Source organism: Myotis myotis, unplaced genomic scaffold (assembly GCF_014108235.1).
Source record: "Myotis myotis isolate mMyoMyo1 unplaced genomic scaffold, mMyoMyo1.p scaffold_m19_p_7, whole genome shotgun sequence".
In the NCBI taxonomy this organism is placed as follows: Eukaryota; Metazoa; Chordata; class Mammalia; order Chiroptera; family Vespertilionidae; genus Myotis; species Myotis myotis.
In genome coordinates, this window is record NW_023416379.1 from 90,607,248 (window position 1) to 90,629,507 (window position 22,260).

Below are 22,260 nucleotides of genomic sequence, written 5' to 3' on the forward strand. Positions count from 1 at the left end.
TCAAATGGCTATTATATTTCATTAGTTGATGAATACAATAGGATAAGTAATAATAATGTGGAATAAAAAAAATTTAAATCCACATTAAGAAGAACCTCAAATTCCCTTTCCTCAAAATAGCTGTGCCACACAGAAGAAAGGGTAAAACCACTGGTCTAAAATGCAGCAGATAAACAGGTAATTCAAGGTATTTTTTAAATTGGTATCTCTAACCTGCTACCTGTCAATGCCTTAATTGAGCAGCTGCCAGCTGGAAACTTAGGACCACAGCTCCTTAACGGAGAAACCAGATGATATGGCCACTTCTGAGTTTCTGATTCATATGAATTTTTCATGCAAGAAAATATGAATGCTGTCTTAACATCTTTCCATCTGTGATACACCCACAGCCAGCAAGTTCCACAATGAGGTTGGATTTGCTTCTTTACTGCACAACATGCACTTCACTTCAAAGCACACAGGGAAATTCAAGTCTCTTCAAATAATCTCTAACAGAACTACAGAAAAAAAAGACAGGAAGGAATTTTCTTTAACTTTTGCCACCCAGCTGCCTATACACCAATTATTTCTATGCATAGTTTTTTGTGTTCCCCAAAGGTGAACATTTGACTGGAAGTCATCATTTCTCTAGGACAACACAGAAAATAATTAAGATAAAATAAGCCTTCTCCACAAATGGAGTTGTTTTCTATGTAAACATCCCAGATCTTTATAAAGGAGCCCATATGTTTCATGATAACACAATGACCTTTATACACAAGTTCCTAAAAGGCTTGGTGAATTTCTTACCTGACCTACTACTGCTGAAAGTCAGTGACGACAGTAGTATCTCTCACTGACATTTACAGTGACTGAAGTAAAAATAAGAACCTCTTTTCTTCAAGCAACACAGCAAATTCACAGGCCACTGGATAATCCACTACCAAGTAGAGTGCAACAGTATCTCAGACACTTCTGTACTCAAAATGTCTGCCTTCAACAATCTTCGGGAGTGTCCTATGAAAACCATTGGATAACCTAAATTTTTAATCAAGTAGTCAACAAAATAGCTTTATCATGACTACATTATGGATAAGACAATTTATAACTTCAAATGTCTCTTTAATTCCAATAATTCAGATATGTTTGGATTATGTCTTTAAAATTAAGCCCTTTATAGATTTAATTTGTTTCCTGTTAATCATATAAGAAAAAAAGGGTAAAGTTATCAAGGAAATTCAGAATTCCTTCAAGTACCATATCATGTAACAATGTTAAGCAAACTATATAGCAACACTTTGAAATACCACCCTTGACTCTAATTTCAGAAAGAAATGTAAAATATTCAAAGAATGATAATCTCAACCAATAACTTCCTCAGGTTTTTTTAAACTCTCCTCTCTATCACTCCAATCCAACCAGTATCACCATCAGTCTGGAACTGGCAGAGCTGTTGCTATCAAAAGGTTCCAGTTAGAAGATGCCACTTTAACAATAGGCAGAATCTGGCACTGAGGCACACAGACCAAAAATCAAGTAATGCTTTATCCAGAGATTCAAAAAGACTAAAGGGTGAAAACTCCACTCTCAGTTCCACCATTTGGGCAAAGAAATTTGTGCACTTACCATTCTATCCCATGCCTGCCTATGGGCCATATTTTCTGTAACCCAATCCTATTCAAGCCAGCTCTCCATTCCCAATGGCAGCACGCTTCCCTCCAGCTTCCTAATCACCTATGAAGCTCTAAAAAAAGCCGGTCCTTTGTATCACTAATCTGCAACTGAATTCAGAGGCCAATTTACCTTTTCTACTAAAAATACTCAAACCATATCCTACACATATAGTCTCATTTGATATAAAATATTTTAAAGATAAAAGCATTACAGATATTAGAATGCATGTGAAATATGTAGCTTTTGAATTTTCAGCAAAAAGGGAATTTCTTCAGTTAAAAAGCTAAGAAAATGCTTACTTGCAATTGTAGATATTGTTTTATGTGTTTAAAAAGCATAACTTCAACAGAAAAATATTACATATATATGAAAATGTTGACAAGTCTTTTTTTTTTATATATATATTTTATTGATTTTTTTACAGAGAGGAAGGGAGAGAGAGATAGTTAGAAACATCGATGGGAGAGAAACATCGATCAGCCGCCTCCTGCACATCTCCTACTGGGGATGTGCCCGCAACCCAGGTACATGCCCTTGACCGGAATCGAACCTGGGACCTTTCAGTCCGCAGGCCGACGCTCTATCCACTGAGCCAAACCGGTTTCGGCTTGACAAGTCTTACTTTACAATTTTCTTTAATTGGTCTTCATACAAAAAAGACTCTAACCGTTAGCACTGTTGGTGGGAATGTAAACAGGTGCAGCCATTATGGAAAACAGCACAGAGGTTCCTCAAAAACTTAAAAATAGAACTACAGTATGGTCCAACAATTCCATTCTAGGTATTTATCCAAAGGAAATAAAATCACTATCTCAATATGAAATCTGTACCCCCATATTCATTGCAGCATTATTTACTATGGCCAAGGCATGGAAACAACTTAAGTATCTATCGGTAGATGAATGGATACAGAAAATGTATTATCTATATAAAATGAACTATAATTCAGTCATGAAAAAAAAGGAAATCCTGCCATTTGAAACATGGATGGAACTTGAAGACATTATGCTAAGTGAAATAAATCAGACAGAGAATACAATTACTGTATATAATCTCACTTTTAAAAAACAAAAAGAAAAAGGAACTCATAGTTACAGAGAACAGATTAGTGGTTGCCAAAAAGAAGGGGAGAGGGGTGAAATGGATGAAGGTGATCAAAACATACAAACTTCCTAAGATAAGTCCTGAGGCTTAAACGAACAGTATGATCAGTATAGGTAACAACACTGCATTGTATATTTGAAAGTTGCTAAGAAAGAGCTTTAAAAATTCTCATCACAAGAGTTTGTAACTATGTGTGGTGATTGATGGTAAACTGATTGTGACAATCACTTCACTATACACACACACACACTGAGTGGCCAGATTATTATGACCGGCCAGATTATTATGACCACCCCATCAGTACTTCGTTGGGCCACCTTTCGCCTTCAATACTGCTGCGATTATTCTTGGCATTGACTCCACGAGATGTTGAAAGGTGATGCGAGGAATCTGACACCATGCCGGATGAATAGCACTGTCCAGTTCTGGGAGATTTGATGGTTGTGGAACCAGCTGCCTGATGGCTCTTTTAACTTTGTCCCACAAATACTCAATTGGATTGGGATCTGGTGATTGTGGGGGCCACCTAAGCAGGTTAAGTCTCCCTCATGTTCTTGAAACCACTCCTGCACAATACAAGCACCGTGGCATGGCACATTGTCTTGTTGGAAGAAGCCATCTCCATTGGGATACGCCATCAACATGATAGGATGAACTTGATCAGCAACAATACTTAGGTATGTTGTGCTTTGCAGATGTTTATAATGGTCTGGCCCTTTAGCAACTTCAGCGTGAAATTATAGCTAATTTGCCTACAAACGTCAGGTGGTCATAATAATCTGGCCACGTGTGTGTGTGTGTGTGTGTGTGTGTGCGCACGCGTGCGCGTGTGTATCATACTTTATTCCTTTTTATTTAGTTTAATATATACATCATACTTTATTTCTTTTTACTTTTTTTAATAAAAATGTTTTTTATTTTTTTTACAAGTTTTTTTTTGTTTTGTTTCTATTTTGTTTTTGTTTTTTGTTTTAATTAAATCTTTATTGTTCAGGTTATTACAGTTGTTCCTCTTTTTTCCCCCCCCATAGCTCCCCTCCACCCGGTTCCCACCCCACCCTCTGCCCTTACCCCCCTACACACACACTGTCCTCATCCATAGGTGTATGATTTTTGTCCAGTCTCTTCCCGCACCCCCCACACCCCTTCCCCCTGAGAATAGTCAGTCCACTCCCTTTCTATGCCCAATTCTATTATATTCACCAGTTTATTCTGTTCATCAGATTATTTATTCACTTGATTTTTATTTTATTTTTTTTATTGCTTAAAGTATTACAAAAAGTATTACATATGTCTCCTTTTTTCCCCTGCCCTTGACAATCCCCTGGCCTCCCCTACCCCCCAATGTCTGATGTCCATTGGTTACGCTTATAAGCCAACTTATTTTTCATTGTATGAATGTGTCATATTTTGTTTATCCATTCAATTGATGGGCATTTGGATTGTTTCTACCTTTTGGCTATCAATGTTGCTGCAAACATTTGCGTACAAGACTTTGTGTCAACTTGTGGCTTCAATTCTCTTGGGTAAATACATACGAGTGGAATGTCTAAGTCACATGTTAGATTTATGTTTAACTTTTTGAGAAAGTATCTATATATTATTTTACATTCCTACAAGCAACACAGGAGAGTTCCAGTTGCTCCACATTCTCACCAACACTGTAGCCATTTGTGGGTTAGTAGTAATTTGAATCTTGAGCCACATAAAGTGAGGCAGTCCACAGCTGTAGTTGATCCATGCTAGGCAGTGCACAGAAGAAGCTGACCCTCATCCTGCTACAGGTCACAGGCAGCCTGGATTCCTTTCTTTCTTGAGGCTTAATTACTCTACTCTAGGGTCTATATATAACTCCCATGTGCTTCCAATAAAATGTGTTTTTAGGTTGAATGGGGTTTGTCACTTGTAACAGCACCCATTTGAATTATACTTCCCACACACACCCCCATTCTTTTTTTCCCACTCCCACCCCCCATTCTTGACCCCAGGTGGAGCTAACATGCCCAAGGTTTGCCTGGTTGGAATAAGCCCAACAGGCATCATGTGGTCAGGGTTTATTTTCTTTTTTCTTTCTTTCTCCCCCCTTTTTTTAAATTGTTGACAATATTACAAATATCAGAGAAATGCAAAATAAAACCACAATGAGATATCACCTCACACCTGTCAGAAGTGCTATCACCAATAAATCAACAAACAAGTGCTGGAGAGGATGTGGAGAAAACAGTACCCTACCTAGTGCACTGCTGGTGGGAATGCAGACTGGTGCAGTATGGAAAACAGTATGGAGTTTTCTCAAAAAATTAAACATGGAACTCCCATTTGACCCAACAATGCCACTTCTAGGAATATAGCCTAAAAATACTGAAACACCAATCAGAAACAATATATGCACCCCTATGTTCATAGCAGCATTATTTACAATAGGTAAGATCTGGAAACAGCCCAAGTGCCCGTGAATAGATGAATGGATAAAAAAGCTGTGGGAGCCCTAGCCATTTGGCTCAGTGGATTGAGCGTTGGCCCATGGATTAAAGAATCACGGTGGGTTTGATTTCGGTCAAGGGCTCATATCTCAGCTGCAGGCTTGATCCCAAGCAGGCTTGATCGCTGGCCAGCCCCAAGTAGGGGTGCATGCAGGAGGCAATCAATCCATGTGTCTCTTTCACATCAATGTTTCTCTCTGCTCTCCCCATCCCTTCCACTCTAAAAATCAATGGGAAAATATCCTCACGTGAGAATTAACACTGAAAGGTCATGGGTTTGATTCCTAGTCAGGGCACATACCTAGGTTTCAGATTTGGTCCCTGATTGGAGCGAGTATGAAAAGTAATTTCATCTCTCTCATTGATGGCTGGCTCCCTCCCCCTCACCCTTCTCTCGTTCTTTCCCTCCTTTCCTCTCTATAAAATCAATAAACATATCCTCAGGTGAGGATTAAAAGAAAGAAAAGAAAGGAGGAAGAGAAGGAAGGAGGGAGGGAGGGAGGGAGGGAGGTAGGTCATGGATCCAAAAAGAATGTTTCTACTTAAAGCCATGCAAATGAGCTTACAGAAATAAGGACAAAGAAGGAACTGAACCAATACCAAGGAAAAAATGGAAGGTTATTGGATCATCCTTGTGTGCAATATCAGAGTTCAAGAAAAGCATAATGCACTGACAGATAACCATCCTGGATCAATGATAGGGCTAAGAATTCAAGACTAATATAATCTCAAAATGTACTTTTTGCTAGAAGAACTTTTAACTTGTCTTTATTCTTTGGACAACTTCTAGGTTTTTGCCTAGCTGTATTTCCAGTGTGTAAACTCTAAGAACCTTGAATTGGGGCGGGGGGGCACGAGGGGGGGGGGGGGGGAGAAGAGCATAATGCAGTATTATGCCTGAATATGAACAGTCATTATTTTCCAGTTTCTATCCAGAACGAAAATTCTTCCTAGTTATACCTCAAAGAGTAAGGCAGCAAAAATTACAAGGTACATTAACTGTGTATATTCATAATATATAAAGTTTTACATATGTTCTCCCATTTTGTTTTTAAATATATGTTCACTGACTTCAGAGAGGAAGGGAGAAGGAGAGAGAGCTAGAAATATCAATGATGAGAGAGACTCATTGATTGGCTGCCTCCTTCACATCCCATACTGGGTTATCAAGCCCACAACTCTGGCATGTGCCCTGACCAGGAATCAAACCTCCTGGTTCACAGGTTGACATTCAACCACTGAGCCATGCCAGTCAGGCTGCTCGCCCATTTTGAAATGCAACCCAGCACTAGCCACTTTTGCTCAGTGGATAGAGCGTCGGCCTGCAAACCGAAAGGTCCCAGGTTCGATGCAGGTCAAGGGCACATGCCTGGGTTGCAGGCTCGGTCCAACGTGCAGGCGGCAGCCAATCAATGATTCCCTCTCATCATTGACGTTTCTATCTCTCTCTTCCTTTTCCTTCCTCTCTGAAATTAATAAAAATACATATTTTTAAAAATTAATAAAGAAAGAAATACAGAGACAACCAAGATGGCAGCATAGGTAAACACCTGAATTTGCAGCTGCGCACAACCACATTAAAACTACATCTAAAAGACAAAACGAATACCATCCAGAACCACGGGAAGGCTGGCTGAGTGGAAATTCTACAACTAGAAGGAAAGAGAAAAGTGCATTGAGTCCAGTAGGAGGTGCAGAGGTGCGGAAGAGCGGAGGTAAGGAGGCACGTGCGAAAGGAGCTAGCAGCTGGGTACGCTGTTTTTTTCAATCAGGAGGGAGACAAAAGGTCCTGACTGCTCTAAACTCCAGTTCCGGGTGAGAATTTGGGGACCCAGACTCATACGGAGAGAAACTGGACTGTCTGGCATTGGGCCGGAATGTGAGGGCGGCTTTCTCACAGAGGTGCTTCAGCAGTCATTGTTCCTGCAGGGGGCCACAGGACACAGACTCTGGGACCTTTACAAGGCAGAGCAGACTGGCAGCCATTGCAGTTTGCTCCACCCTGGTGATTCCCTGAAACCCTGCCCTACTCAATTTACAACCCCACCCAAGCTGGGCGCAGAGGCTTTTGCATATGAATGGCCTGGCCTTTCTCCACCTAAAAACCTGGGCACACTCAGTGAGCGCCAAAGCCCCACTGAAGCAAATCCTCCCCATAAAGGTGTCTCCAGCACAGAAGTTCTCCCATTGTAGACACAACTGGTCCTCACAGCCAATTGGCCTGGAGGTCCATTCCACTCAGTGATACCAACAGCAATCACGGCTTAACTACAACAAGACTGTGCACACAGCCCACAAAGGGGTGCACCAAGAGTGTCCACCTCAAGTAATTAGGGAGGCTGAGCTACTGGGCCCTATAGGACACCTAGCACACAAAGCCACTCTATCAACACAGCGAAGCATAAAAAATGCAGAGACAAAGAAACAGGTCACAAATGAAAGAAATGGAGGAAAGCAAACTATTGGATATAGAGTTCAAAACTATGGTTATAAGGTTACTCAAGAATTTTCTAGAAACTTCCAAGAAATATAGTGAGACCCTCAAGGATATGAAAAAGGACCAATTAGAAATTAAGCATACACTGACTGAAATAAAGAATAATATACAGAGATCCAACAGCAGACTAGAGGATCCCAAGAATCAAATCAAAGATTTGAAATACAAAGAAGCAAAAAACACCCAACCAGAAAAGCAAAAGGAAAAAATACAAAAATATGAAGATAGTGCAAGGAGCCTCTGGGACAATTTCAAGCATACCAACATCCGAATAATAGGGGTGCCAGAAGAAGAGACAGAGCAAGATATTGAAAACCTATTTGAAGAAATAATGACAGAAAACTTCCCCAACCTGGTGAAAGAAATAGACTTACAAGTCCGGGAAGCACAGAGAACCCCAAACAAAAGGAATCCAAAGAGGACCACACCAAGACACATCATAATTAAAATGTCAAGGGCAAAAGACAAAGAGAACATTAAAAGCAGCAAGAGAAAAACAGTTAGTTACCTACAAGGGAGTACCCATACAACTGTCAGCTGATTTCTCAACAGAAACTTTTCAGGCCAGAAGGGAGTGGCAAGAAATATTCAAAGTGATGAATAGCAAGAACCTACAACCAAGATTACTCTATCCAGCAAAGCTATCATTTAGAATTGAAGGTCAGATAAAGAGCTTCACAGATAAGAAAAAGCTAAAGAAGTTCATCACCGCCAAACCAGTATTATATGAAACGCTGAAGGGTATTCTTTAAGAAGAGGAAGAAGAAGAAAAAAGTAAAGATACAAATTATGAACAAAGTGACAAATACATATCTATCAACAAGTGAATCTAAAAATCAAGTGAATAAAAAATCTGAAGAACAGAATGAACTGGTAAATAGAGTAGAATCAGGGGCATAGAAAGGGAGTAGACTGACAATTCTCAGGGGGAAGGGGGTGTGGGGATGTGGGAAGAGACTGAAAAAAATCATACATCTATGGACGAGGACAGTGGGGGGGGGGGGGTGGTAAGGGCAGGGGATGGGGTGGGAACCAGGTGGACGGGAGCTATTGGGGGGGGGGGGGAGGAACAACTGTAATAATCTGAACAATAAAGATTTATTTAAAAAAAAAAGAAAAAAGAAATGCAACCTAGATTTTAGATTCATAAAGTCATTGCACCGCCACCCACAACCCCCAGAAGAGAAAGGAATGGTGTTGCTTTTCATTTGACTAACAAAACCAGAGAGGGGCCCTGAGCAGTGTTGTTACACTATTCCACACTATAACTCAGTGGTTATAGAGGTGGCCCAAGCACGGAAGGATCGCAGTTTTGATTCCCAATCAATGGCACATACTTGGGTTGAAGGTTCACTCCCTGCCCTTGGTCAGGGCACATGTGAGAGGCAACCAGATGTATCTCTCTCACATCGATGTTTCTCTCTCTCTCTCTTTACCTCCCCTCCCCCTCTTCCTCCCACCCTTCCACTCTCTCTGGAAAAGCAATGGAAAAAATATCCTCTGGTGAGGATTAACAAAAAAAATTAAAAGTACTCACCATGGCCTTTTTTTAGAGGGGACATTATCCCATTTCTTAGACTACTTCCCACCATAACTTCACTTAGGCCCTCTGCTGCATTAAGTAACTGCATCACCCAGTAGATATGTCACCCTCACATAGGCTACATGAGGGCAGAGACTTATTCTTATACCCCCAGTACCTAAAACCATGCCTGGCAAAAAGTCAACAGCAGAACATCTGTTGACTAATTCACTTCCAATCCCATTCCTAATCCCAGTTTTTAAAATCTCTTTATTAATCTCAGTATATTCTTCCACAGAAAGAAAATCTAACCTCTTCCAAAAGGCCTCTCCTGACTGGCTCCAAAGAGCTTCAACTGAAAAGAAATCATCTTGTTTCTGCTAACACTTATGTATTAGTGGTTATGTTTCAATTATATATGTTTATTCTTATCTATATTCCCTTTGGGATAAGTTACTCAAGGGCTAGAAGCAAGCCCCCATTGAATAGTAAACCTAATGGGACTGTGCCCAGGGTGAACACAATCCTATATAATAAAATCCCATATAATAAAAGGGTAATATGCAAATTGAACGGCAGAATGACCAGTCATTATGATGTGCACTAACCACCAGGGGGCAGACGCTCAACGCAGGAGCTACCCCTAGCCCACAGGCCCTGATCGCCTGATGGGGAACAGGAAACCTGGGGTGGGTGGTGGCAGACGTGGGCAGCACCAGGCCAAGCCAACCGGCAGCGGGAGGCAGGGCTGACGAGGGGCAGGAATGGCTATGCTTTTGGTTCTTCCTCCCGGCCAGCAGCCTCCAATTGCCCAATGGCAAACAGGGAACCGGGGGTAGGTGGGGGCAGGGGGCAGGGGGCAGGGCCAGTTGCTGGCAGCTGAGGAAGATGGCCCCCTCATCACAGGACAGGCCTAGGGAATGTACCCATGCACAAATTTCATGCGCCGGGCCTCTAGTGTTCTCTTTAATGATCCATTGCTCAACTTGCTGCTTACTACAACACAGCCATCTTATAGGTACCTGCAGCAGACAGTAGTGGCAGCACCAAGGAGGAGGGGAAGAGAGGAGAGAGGAAGGGATAAGGCAGAGAAAGAATCCATACCTAGATGAGACTATGGAAAAGAAAGGGAGAGGGTGGCAGAACCCACAAAGCCTCACTACTCATTCTTTCCTAGGGACCATCATAATCCCTCCCACAATGCACTTGATTAAGTCAAGTTTTAAGTCCATCAGCTATCCTTCAGCACATTTTCCTACTATCATCACAACTCTATTTCATCTTAAACCTGGCAAAGTTTTAAAATCAATATACTAACAGCACAGGTGTAAATTATTAAGTGAGGCAAATAATTTGGGGATGATAGGTGCCGGGAGCCGGTCCATCCTTGCTGCTTGACACAGTCGCTGCAGGAAAGAAACATCTGCACAGCATATGTTTCAAGGGACCTGGCATATATGACATACTGTTCTTAATGTTTGCTCACCTTCTTGGCGCTATGTGTTTTAACCACGGTCACCTCTCCGAGAAAGGTTGTTTCCCCAGGTGGGTATTTTTCCCTGAAGTTAGGGAGGGAATAAAACCCTTAACTAAGTGCCAGGCAGGTAATTAATCACTTTAACTACGAACAATCATGCTTAAGCTACATAATCTTTACTCCCTGGAATGGAGATAAGAAACGCCCTAACCTTTGGAATAGAGATTGATAGGATTGGAATCAACTGGTATAAATACAGATGTAACAAGACAACAGGACACAGAACCTAGAGACAGAAGAACTTCGCTGGAGAGAACATGGCAAAAGATCCTGGACAGAAACTGGCTACAGAACCTAGCGAGAGAACCTGGCTGAAGAACCTAGAGACAGAACCTGGTTACAGAACCTGGATAGAACATGGCAAGAGAACCTGACTAGAACCTGGTGACTGAACCTGGCTGGAGAACCTAGCGAGGGAACATGGCTACAGAACCTGGCTGGAGAACCTGGAGAACCTAGCAAGAGAACATGGACACAGAACCTGGCTGGAGATCCTAACCAGAACTTTGCTGGAGATCCTGAACAGAACTTGGCTGGAGACCCTGACAAGAGAACCCGGCTATGATTATCACCTGAACGCTGCCTCTGTGTCATTCCTTCTTCGCCGACTCCGTCCACACCTTTGGGGACCCCTAGACCTGCTGGGGTTGGACCCCAGCAGATAGGTGTTCATAAATTACTTACTACTCCCCACCACCAAAAAATGGGTGGGGTAAGACAAAAGGAGAAAAGAAGTAGCACAAAGCAACTCAAAAAGGAGAGCTCTAGCTCTAGGATGTGGTGCACCTGCACTCCCCACCTCTCCTCCATCCACCATCTTTCTGGCCATTGGCTATACTGCAGAAGGGCAGTAAGAATGTAGAATCTGAGCTAATTTATCTCAACTTGCAAGGCAGTTTTTTCAATTACTTGAAAAATACAACACTATTGGCTGATGTGCCGGAAGATTTCTGTCCAACCTTGGAGTTGATTTTTTATTTAAAGATCTACTTCTAAAGGAAAATATGTTTAGGAACCTCACTTGTCAAAGCTAGATCAAAGTTCTAAAAGTTCCACACAAAACAGAAGTTTAAAGGAAGAAGTCGACAGCTTTCTCAACAATTCTCTTATCCCTTATCCCTTTCTACAATTGTCTATGGCTTCACATAATATAAAACTACCAGCATTAAGGCAGCAAATACATCCCTCCTGTTTTTTGTGGGTTTTTTGTTTTTGTTTTTGTTTTTTTTCAGTTCTTCACTGATAAACTCAGTCACTTTCTAAGCTAGACAGCTCCCTCTCCAGTTTAAAAGTTACGTGGCTAGTTTAAGTTATGACAATTCAAGCAGTTCTATTTCTGCATGTTCTAATCAAAAACTTACCAGAGATATAATTTTTAACCAAAGCCAAAAAGAGGTTAGCAAACATTAATTTATGATGAGGCTACAGAGACAAAGGAAATATTCCACAGAGGCAGACTACTCATTTTCCTCATTGAATGCTGCAGCTCCAGGAATCTAATGATTCTCCATTTACTTAAAAGTGAAAATGATAATAAAATTACCTAGTGTTGACAGCAGGTGATTTTTAACTTCACTGCTGTCTGACAGGAACCTACAGGCTTTACCTGGCCTCAATCTGTCCAGTTTAGAATTGCCAACTAGTAGCTTCTCAAAAGCAAAACTCAATGTAAGCCATTTAAAAAGTGGTTTTCAAAGTGTCAAATACAATAGATTAGTCAAACTCAGCATGTTAGAACAAAAGAAAACCTGGGTGCCCAATCCAGGCATCAACTGTCAAAGCCAAGTGCAAAAAAGAGGATCAAATTCTCAAAACAGTTGTGATACACAAACTGGCCGCCTCCCCCCACCCCCGCCACCGCCTTAAATACAAAGAATGCTACAGCAATCTAACAGGTGTCTTCATTGGTAGTCTTAGCTTTTCTCAATTGTGGTTCCACAGGAAAAAAATTAAGTACTAACGCCATAAGGAAGAAGTTGGCAAATCTTTTTTATAAATATTTTAGGCTTTTCAGAACACATGGTCTCTGTGTCACAACTACTCAATTCTGCCACTGGCAGTCGAAAGCAGCTGTCAACAGTTAAGTAAATGAATGTGACTGTGTTCCAATGAAACCATGTTTGGACAATGAAATTAGAACTTCATATAATTTTCACAGAAATATTATTTTTTTCAAAACCATTCTTGTTTTTTAAAGTCTTAGTTCTTTGAATAGATTTAGCTGTGAGCAATAGTTGCCAAACTAATTCTTAAGGCATCCTTTTATGTGATAGATTAACTTCTCTCCTACCATCTAGAATGGTACTAATTATGTACCATACTATAGAGAATTGAGAAAATAGTCACTCAAATCATTTTCTGTGTCTACAGTGCTGATTTGATTGTCTAATACTAAATAAGAATATTCCATCCAGTATGAAGCTAACTGATAAAATTTATTAACATTTATTAACTTGGGCAAAAATCTTTACACAGTTAAAACTTATATTTTAAAGTCTCAAAAGATAAAAATATAAAAAGGAACTTTCACATCCAATACATTTCCAAAGAATGATATTAAATCAAACTGTTGCAAATTAACTCTCTGGTTAATGTACCACCAGAAAAATAAATTATTTTAGTAAAGCCAAGAATTCTTAAGCCAAGAATTCATTTCAGAAAGGCAAAGGGAGAGATAAAAACATCAATGATGAGAATCATTGATCGGCTGCCTGCTCCACGGCCCCTACTGGGAATCAAGCCCACAATCCAGGCATATATCCTGACTGGGAATTGAATCATAACCTCCTGGTTCTTAGGTCGATGCTCAACCACTGAACAACACCGACTAGGCCAATTATGGTCTTTCCACTTACTTTGTGTCTCAGGTATGTTTCTTCCTAAGCAGAACCTAGCTGAATAAAAATCACAAGTATAAAATTACACTATCGCTTCAAACACTTACATACTAGATTTGAATTCCAGCTCCACCTCTTTCTAGATGAGGAGCTGGAGCAAGTTCTCAACTCTCTCTACTCAGCTGTTAAGGAGAGAAAATACCATCAACCATCCCAAAAGTAGCCAAAATGTACAACTGAACTTAGGTAAAAGAGTTTGTATACTATATAGTGCTATAGAAATATCAGCTGCCATTATTAGATGCTCGATGACTTTCTTCATATTATCATTTTCTACTTTTTTATAACACTCACTAGTTTCTGCTAAGTCTTGGGTTCAATGGAATATTGTGCACCTAGAAGTATATTTCATTCAAGACATTAAGCATAGTATGAGGTACTGTGGAAGAAATAACGATGTCTGAGATGGTCTCAGCACTCAAACAGCTTACAATGAACTCAAGACATGTGCACACAAGCCAGTGCTGTAAGCGGAGCAAATGAAAACCAACATTTATTGTAGGATCAGAAAAAGTGGTACAGGTATTTAATAAGAGCCTTGGATAGATGATGGGAGACATACTGTAACAGAGGAAATTGCAAGAGCATAGGTGCAGAGGTGAAAGAACACTGAACACACCCCAGAATACAGGAAAGTTCAAATTCTAAAACAAATTCCAAAATTTGTTTCATTTTTAAAATCTAACCAGAAAAAAAGAAATTTCACCATAAACTTCTGAAAGATAAGCATCTTGAAGGATAAGCAAGACAAATAAGTGGGAAAATTATAACCATGCTGGTTTCAAACCACACTTTATCACTTCCAAAAACACTTCACAGTTTCTAAGAGGACACTGTTTAGAGTAGACTGAATTACAGAGAAGGAGTAAGTCTGGCCTAGTAAGACTCTTGAGGGAGTGGGAATCGACATACTCAGCTTATATTGTATTGTAATACACATACAATAATATTACCAACCTGCGTCAGAAACCATTTTCTTAAATTCTTCAAATTATCACACTCCTCTCATTGAAAGATAAAGTCTAAATCCCTTCCCCTTGAATCCGGGCGGGTTGTGTAACTGCTTTGACTGGAGAATACGGCAGAAGTGATGCTATGCCAGTTTCCAGCTGAGCCTGTCCACTGTGACAAATGATCATTGTTTCTTATGACCCTAAATTTTGGAGTGTTTGTTAAGAAGCAACAGGTAACTAGAAAAGCCTCCAGATCACAGCTCCAGCTTTCAGGCCTTTCACCACACCTACAACCAAAATGCTGCTTCACTAAAGAAAGGAAATAACTGAGGACTTGTGACTTTTTGGGATAGGTTTTTAACAGAATATTCTGTCAACTCTCAGAGCATAAAAAGTCCAAAGGGTCCTACTTCCTCTTAAGAAATACAAACTGCCCCAAAAAAATGATGTCAGTCAAGTTCCATAAGAAAAGGTTATAAACATCAAACATATCAAAGTGATACATTTATTCTTTACACCAAAGAAACCCTCTGGCCTGAAAGGTTAAATACCAAGAAGTAGTCATCTCCAGAAAGTAGGAGGAGATGACTATATAGATAACAGTGAGTTCTCAACATTTAATGATACATTAAAGGAAGGAGCGGAGTAACAGACAACTTTATGCTTTACACAATTATGAATTGCTTAAAATAAGCATGCAATACGTTTTAAAAATTTTTAAGATATTTCCTGGCCTCCCAGTGCTTACCCCAGGCTGCATTCTTACAGTGTATAGAAGGAGGAGGCAGAGTAAACACACTACATATACACCTCAGCCCCAACCCTTTTCCTGGTCTACAGTGTGAATGGGGAGACATGGAAAAAAAGAAAAAGATATTTCATTTGAAACAAAGAGCAAACCACTGGAGCCCTAACAATCTTTAAATGACTTTTTGGTACATTAAGAGTGATAGCAAATGCCGTTCTTAGCTTGCTTTCATAGAATGAAGGAGGGTGTTAGGTGCCAAATGGATACTTATTTTTAACAAGGAGCAGAGCCTATGCACTAACTTGCATCTCTTTCTCATCCCACCAGCCACATGCTTCTGCACAGTGTGGCACTCCCTGTTAGCACAGTGCCCAACAAGGGAAGAACGGCCTTGAAATTGCTTTGACTTCCTTCTTTCAAGCTTTGAAGGCCACTAGGTAAAAGGAAAATAGTGTGAGAATTCCTATACCTCAGCATCTCTGTGCTAGGCTAGGCCTCCTTGGAAACCATTTTTCATGTTCTCTTCTAGAGGACTCTACCACACTCCCAACTCCATGAAAATTGGCAAGATGGTTGAATGTATATGAAAGAGTAGCACCAAATCAAATCAGAAGTTTTCATAAACTACCCACATCTCTAGCCTCTTCTCATTAGACCAATTCCTTGCTCCTAAGAAATTCTATCAAGAGACAGATAAGGAAAAGATGAAATACAGAACATTTCATTCTGCTTATGATTATTAATGTCAAGTAAAGTACCAAAGTGAAAAGGAAATCACCACAAGGAAAACTACAAGGTTATGAAATTATCACAGGGTTCTCCCATGTATCATTAAGTGTTCAGAACGCACTGTTATCTGTAAGCACTTCCAGGAGCCCTTCCCAACCCTCAGTTTATCAAGTTTCCTAAAAGAAACAAAGGTTCAGCAAGTTCCAACTACCAATATTTCTTCCAAAAGGTTTATTAAAGTTCTATGATCTCAGATTCTAGTTATTCTCTTTACTAAACCCAAATACTCCAATTAGCTTCCATCCATCATAGAAAAATACAGATATACAGGTCAAGATACAAAACACACTGATAAATTGGAAAGAGTTCTATAAAAACCAGACAAACATCCTATATAATAAAAGCCTAATATGCTAAGTGTCCGGTCAACCAGTCGGCCTTTCAACCAATCAAAGTGTAATATGCTAACGATATGCTAAGGCTACTCAACCACTCACTATGACATGCACTGACCACCAGGGGGCAGTCGATCAGTCGCTATGACATGCACTGACCACCAGGGGGTAGACACTCCAACCGGTAGATTAGCTTGCTGCTGGGGTCCAGCCAATCGGGACTGGGTGAGATAGGCTAGATATGCCCTGGAGCCCTCCCACAGTCCCTCCCCGGCCCCAATCGTGTGCCAGTGGGGTCTCTCAGTCTGGCCTGTGCCCTCTCACAATCCGGGACCCCTTGGGGGATGTCAGAGAGCTGGTTTTGGCCCAATCCCACAGGCCAGGCAGAGGGACCCCACTGGTGCACAAATTTGTGCACCACGCCTCTAGTAGAAAATATAAGTACAGTTCAGTAAATTTAGAAATAACACCTAAAACAGATTAGTGAGAAGTAACAAAGGATTACCCATGCTGAAGACATCAGTAATAGAGAGCAACTTGAGCAAGAGATCAACAAGAGGAAATCATGTGGAGTTATTTTTTTTAAGTTTTTAGATTTTTTTTTTTGTTAATCCTCGATGATATTTTTCCATCGATTTCTAGAGAGAATGGAAGGGAGAGGAGAGTGGGAGAGAGAGAAACATCAATGTGAGAAAGGCACATTGATTAGTTGCTTCCTGCACACACCCCGACTGGGACCGGGGATGGAACCTGCAACTCAGGTACGTGACCTTGATGGGGAATCAAACCCATGACCCCTCGGTGCACAGGCCAACACTCTAACCACTGGCTAGGGCTAGATTTTTTTTTTAATGTTTTTATCCATTTCAGAGAGGAAAGGAGAGGGAGAGAGAGAGAGAAACATCAATGATGAGAAAGAATCATTGATCAGCTGCCTCCTGCACTCCCCCTACTAGAGATTGAGCCCACAACCTAGGCATGTACCCTGACAGGAAATCAAACTGTGAACTCCTGGTTTATGGGTCTATGCTCAACCACTGAGCCACACTGGCTGGACTAGATTTTTTAAAAATAATTTTTATTTTTCAATTCCAGTTGATACACATTATTATATTAATTTCAGGTGTACATCCCATTAATTAGACATTACATAATTTACTAAGTGATCATCCCGATAAATCTCATACCCAACACCACAGTTACTAGAATATTATTGACCATATTCCCCATGCTGTGCTTTACATCCCTATGACTATTCTGTAACAACCTGCTTGTACTTCTTAATCCCTTCACCCTTTCCCACCGGGCAACTGTCAAAATGTTCTCTGTATCTACGAGCCTGTTTCTATTCTGCTTATTTACTTTTTTATATAGATTCAATTATTGATAGATATCTATTTATTGCCATTTTGGTGTTCATATTTTTTTTTCTTCTTCTTCTTAAAGAAGACCCTTTAACATTTCAAATACTGGTTTGGTGGGGATGAACTCCTTCAGCTTTTTCTCCTCTGGGGAGCTCTTCATTTGTCTTTCAATTCTAAATGATAGCTTTGATGGGTAGCGTGAACTTGGCTGTAGGTCCTTGCATTTCATTCCAGAAAACTGATGCACACTTCAAAGTTTAATTTTTCTCTTCTCTTTTCTTTTTAAGGAATGAGTGAAGGGAAAAAATTAGGTTTCATTGGAAGTTTTAATTTGAGCCTAAAATTCTAGGCTCCAAGTTTACATTGTGGGGTAGAAGAAACAAACAGAAAGGTTATTCCAAGTTCTTCATCATTTGGTATTTACTGATTAGCTGTAATGTGTTCCATATAATTATAAATTACAAAGGATACAAAAAAATGTATCCTTTATACAACACTATAATAACAGAAATCTGGTAAGAAGCATAAAATGTATGCTAATTCCTTTGGTCAATTTTTCAAATGGTCAACAGAGACTCTTCTTTGCCCCACAAGCCTCCAATTGTATAGAAAAAAAATGAATAAAATATATTTAAACACTTGCTCTTTGAAAGCAATGGCTCACCTAAGACAAAATTTAACAAACTGTGGACCCAAGTTATCTTCCAGATCAGACTTTGAATACAAAATACCATCAAAAGCTATTTCAGCAGGGCTTTCACAACACACATTTAAAAGCCAAACCCAGACAAAGTCCTGGGAATGTTTGCAGGAGGGGAGACCTAAATTGTAAATGTTTAAATGAAAGAAAAATTCTATTCTATTCTATTCTAGAAAGTATTAAATGTAATCCAGCTTAACCTTCTATTTAAAGGTATCACCACTATTTCCAAGTAGCTTAGAGTGGAAATATAGCATACAACATAAGCCCTGAAGAGAGTCATGCTACTAACTTGCTAAGTGAAACCTTGGAGAACTGACTAAGCCTCAGTTTCTTTATCTATAAAACAGGAAACCACTATTTCACCAACCACACAATTTCTATAAGAATTAGGAAAATAACACATATAAAGTGGCTGTCAGCCCTGACTGGTTTGGCTCAGTGGATAGAGCGTCGGCCTGCGGACTCAAGAGTCCCGGGTTCGATTCCGGTCAAGGGCATGTACCTTGGTTGCGGGCACATCCCCAGTGGGGAGTGTGCAGGAGGCAGCTGATTGATGTTTCTCTCTCATCGATGTTTCTCTATCCCTCTCCCTTCCTCTCTGTAAAAAATCAATAAAATATATTTTTTAAACAAGTGGCTGTCATCCAGAAAACAGTAGCAGTTATTACTGTTTCCAGTACTAATACATATTAGAACTAATACAAGGGGGGGGGGGGGGGGGAAGAAAGAAAGAAGGAAGGGAGGAGGAGGAGGGAAGAGGGAGGGCGGGAGGAAGGAGTGGGGAGGAAAAAAGGAAGGGAGGAGAGAAAGAAGGAGGGAAGGAAGGAGGGAGGGAGAGAGAGAGAAAAGAAGAAGAAATAATCACAGGCAAATTATAAATACTTTTGAGATAAATAAAAACAACAAACCAGTGGGTCTCAACCTTCCTCATGCCGCGACCCTTTAATACAGTTCCTCATGTTGTGGTGACCCCCAACCATAAAATTATTTTCGTTGCTACTTCATAACTGTAATTTTGCTACTGTTATGAATTGTAATGTAAATATCTGATATGCAGAATGTATTTTCATTGTTACAAATTGAACATAATTAAAGCATAGTGATTAATCACAAAAACAATATGTAATTATATATGTGTTTTCCGATGGTCTTAAGTGACCCCTGTGAAAGGGTCGTTCAACCCTCAAAGGGATCGAGACTCACAGGTTGAAAACCTCTGGATTAGAGGGAAAGTCTTTAAATACCTGTAAATGGCTGCATTAAAAAGGAGAAATCTGCCAAAACCGGTTTGGCTCAGTGGATAGAGCGTCAGCCTGCGGACTGAAAGGTCCCAGGTTCGATTCCGGACAAGGGCATGTACCTGGGTTGCGGGCATATCCCCAGTGGGAGATGTGCAGGAGGCAGCTGATCGATGTTTCTCTCTCATCGATGTTTCTAACTCTCTATCTCTCTCCCTTCCTCTCTGTAAAAAATCAATAAAATATATTTAAAAAAAAAAAAAGGAGAAATCTTAAATCAAACTAATCTTCTACCTTAAAACATGAGGGGAAAAGCAAACTAAACCTAAAGCAAGCAGAAGGAAGGAAATAATAATAATGATGTAAACAGAAAGTACTAATATAAAGAACAGAAAAACAATAGAGAATTAGTAATTGATAAACTTTCTTCAGAGAAGCCAGCCCTGGATGGTGTTACTCAGTGGTTAGACAGTGTCAGCCAACTCACTGAAGGATTCCCAGTTCAATTCCCAGTCAAGGGCACATACCTGGGTTGCAGGTTTGACACCTGGTCCCAGTCAGAGTGCATGTGGGAGGCAACCAATCAATGTGTTTCTCTTTCTCTCTTTCTCACCCCACCTCCCCTCCCTCCCTCCCTCCCTCCCACTCTCTGTAAAAATCAATGGAAAAAATATCCTCGGGTGAGAATTAACAAAGAGAAGCCCAGGCATAGATGGTTTCACTGATGAATTCTACCAAATACAAGTTCTTCATAAACTCTTCCCAAAAAAATCAGAAAGGAGGAAACACATCCCAACTTAATCTTTGAGGCCAGTTATTTTGATTCCAAAACTGAAAATATCACAACAACAATAAAAACTGGAGACCAAAATCACTTATAAATATAGATACAAAAGTCCTCAATAAAATACCAGCAAACCAAATCCTGCAGCAAATAAAAAGGATTATACACTAAGACCAAGTAGGATTTATCCCAGGAAAGCAAGGTTGGTTTAGCATCAGAAAATCAACCGAAGTAATAGGTCATATATCAATAGATTAAAGGACAAAAAATACATGACAATCTTAATACACACAGGAAAACCATGTGACTAAATCCAACACCCTTTCACGCGGGGGGGGGGGGAGGGGGGGCGTCAACAAACTAAGGACAGAACTTTTTCAACTTGATAAAAGTTAACTTCATTACTCAAACGTAAAAGACTGAAAGCTTTTCCCCTAAGATCTGAGCAAGACAAGAATGCCCACTGTTATGGCCAAAGGGCCTGCTCTGGCGCCACTTGTTACGGCCAAGGGTGATTGGGGGGGGGGGGGGGGGGGGCGGGGTGAAAGGATTGAGAAAAGACAGACAAGAGAATGAAGACAGACAAGAGAATGAAAGCTGGGTCTCGGTGGGACGCTGCTCCCTGATGAGGAGACCGCGCCAGCGCCCACAAGCCGTGTCTTTATTTTATAGCAGATGCCACGAGGCAAAGCAGGGGCGTGATCAAGTTGTTTACAGCATTCTTGTGAGTTTCAACCTCACTCAATTACATGCACCTGAACTCTAGCACAAGGCACGTGGGGCCACGTGTTCGGACCATAGGTTCAAGCTTACAACTATAGCTGTTGGCTATAATTGTGCTGGGAGGGCGCTGCCCTCCAGCTGGGACTTGCACGTGGCAATGAGAGGACCCTGTCTTTTCATTAGTCCAAGGCTGGCCAAAACACTGTAGCCACGCCCCACAGCCCACTCTCATCATTTCTATTCAACCTGTATTGGAGGTTCTAGCCAGGACATTTAAGCAAGAACAGGAGATAAAGGGCTTTCAAATTGGAACAGTAGAAGTAAAACCATCCCTACTTGCAAATGACATGACCTTGTATGTAGAAAAATCCTAAGTAAGTCACTAAAGAAAACTATTATAGCTAACAAGTTCTGCAGGATACAAAATCAATACACAAAAATCTATTTTATTCCTATATACTACCAATAACCAATCTGAAAATGAAATTAAGAAACAATTCCACTTATGATAGTATCAAAGCAAATAAAATAGGTATAAATTTAACAACAGAGCCCTGGCCGGCTTGGTTCAGTGGATAGAGCATTGCCCTGCGGACCGAAGGGTCCCAGGTTTGATTCCTGCCAAGGGCACATGCCTAGGTTGTGGGCTTGATCCCCAGTGGGAGGCGTGTAGGAGGCAGCTGATCAGTGATCCTCTCTCATCATTGATTTTTCTGTCTTTCTCTCTTTCTTCCTTCCACTCTGAAATTAATAAAGAAATATATATATTTTTTTGCCCTAACCGGTTTGGCTCAGTGGATAGAGCGTCAGCCTGTGGACTCAAGGGGGTCCCAGGTTCGATTCCGGTCAAGGGCATGTCCCTTGGTTATGGGCACATTCCCAGTGGGGAGTGTGCAGGAGGCAGCTGATCGATGTTTCTCTCTCATTGAT

At 40.6% G+C, this 22,260-nt stretch overlaps 1 protein-coding gene and 1 non-coding gene across 4 annotated transcripts in view; one reads left to right on the plus strand and one right to left on the minus strand.

Moving 5' to 3' along the window:
• ZFAND3 (zinc finger AN1-type containing 3) overlaps positions 1 to 22,260 on the minus strand; it is a 346,984-nt gene that overhangs the window by 304,768 nt on the left and 19,956 nt on the right. The window lies entirely within an intron of this gene.
• LOC118660885 lies at positions 15,378 to 15,505 on the plus strand. The gene has a single exon (XR_004969075.1). It is a non-coding gene; the product is annotated as a small nucleolar RNA SNORA51 (small nucleolar RNA).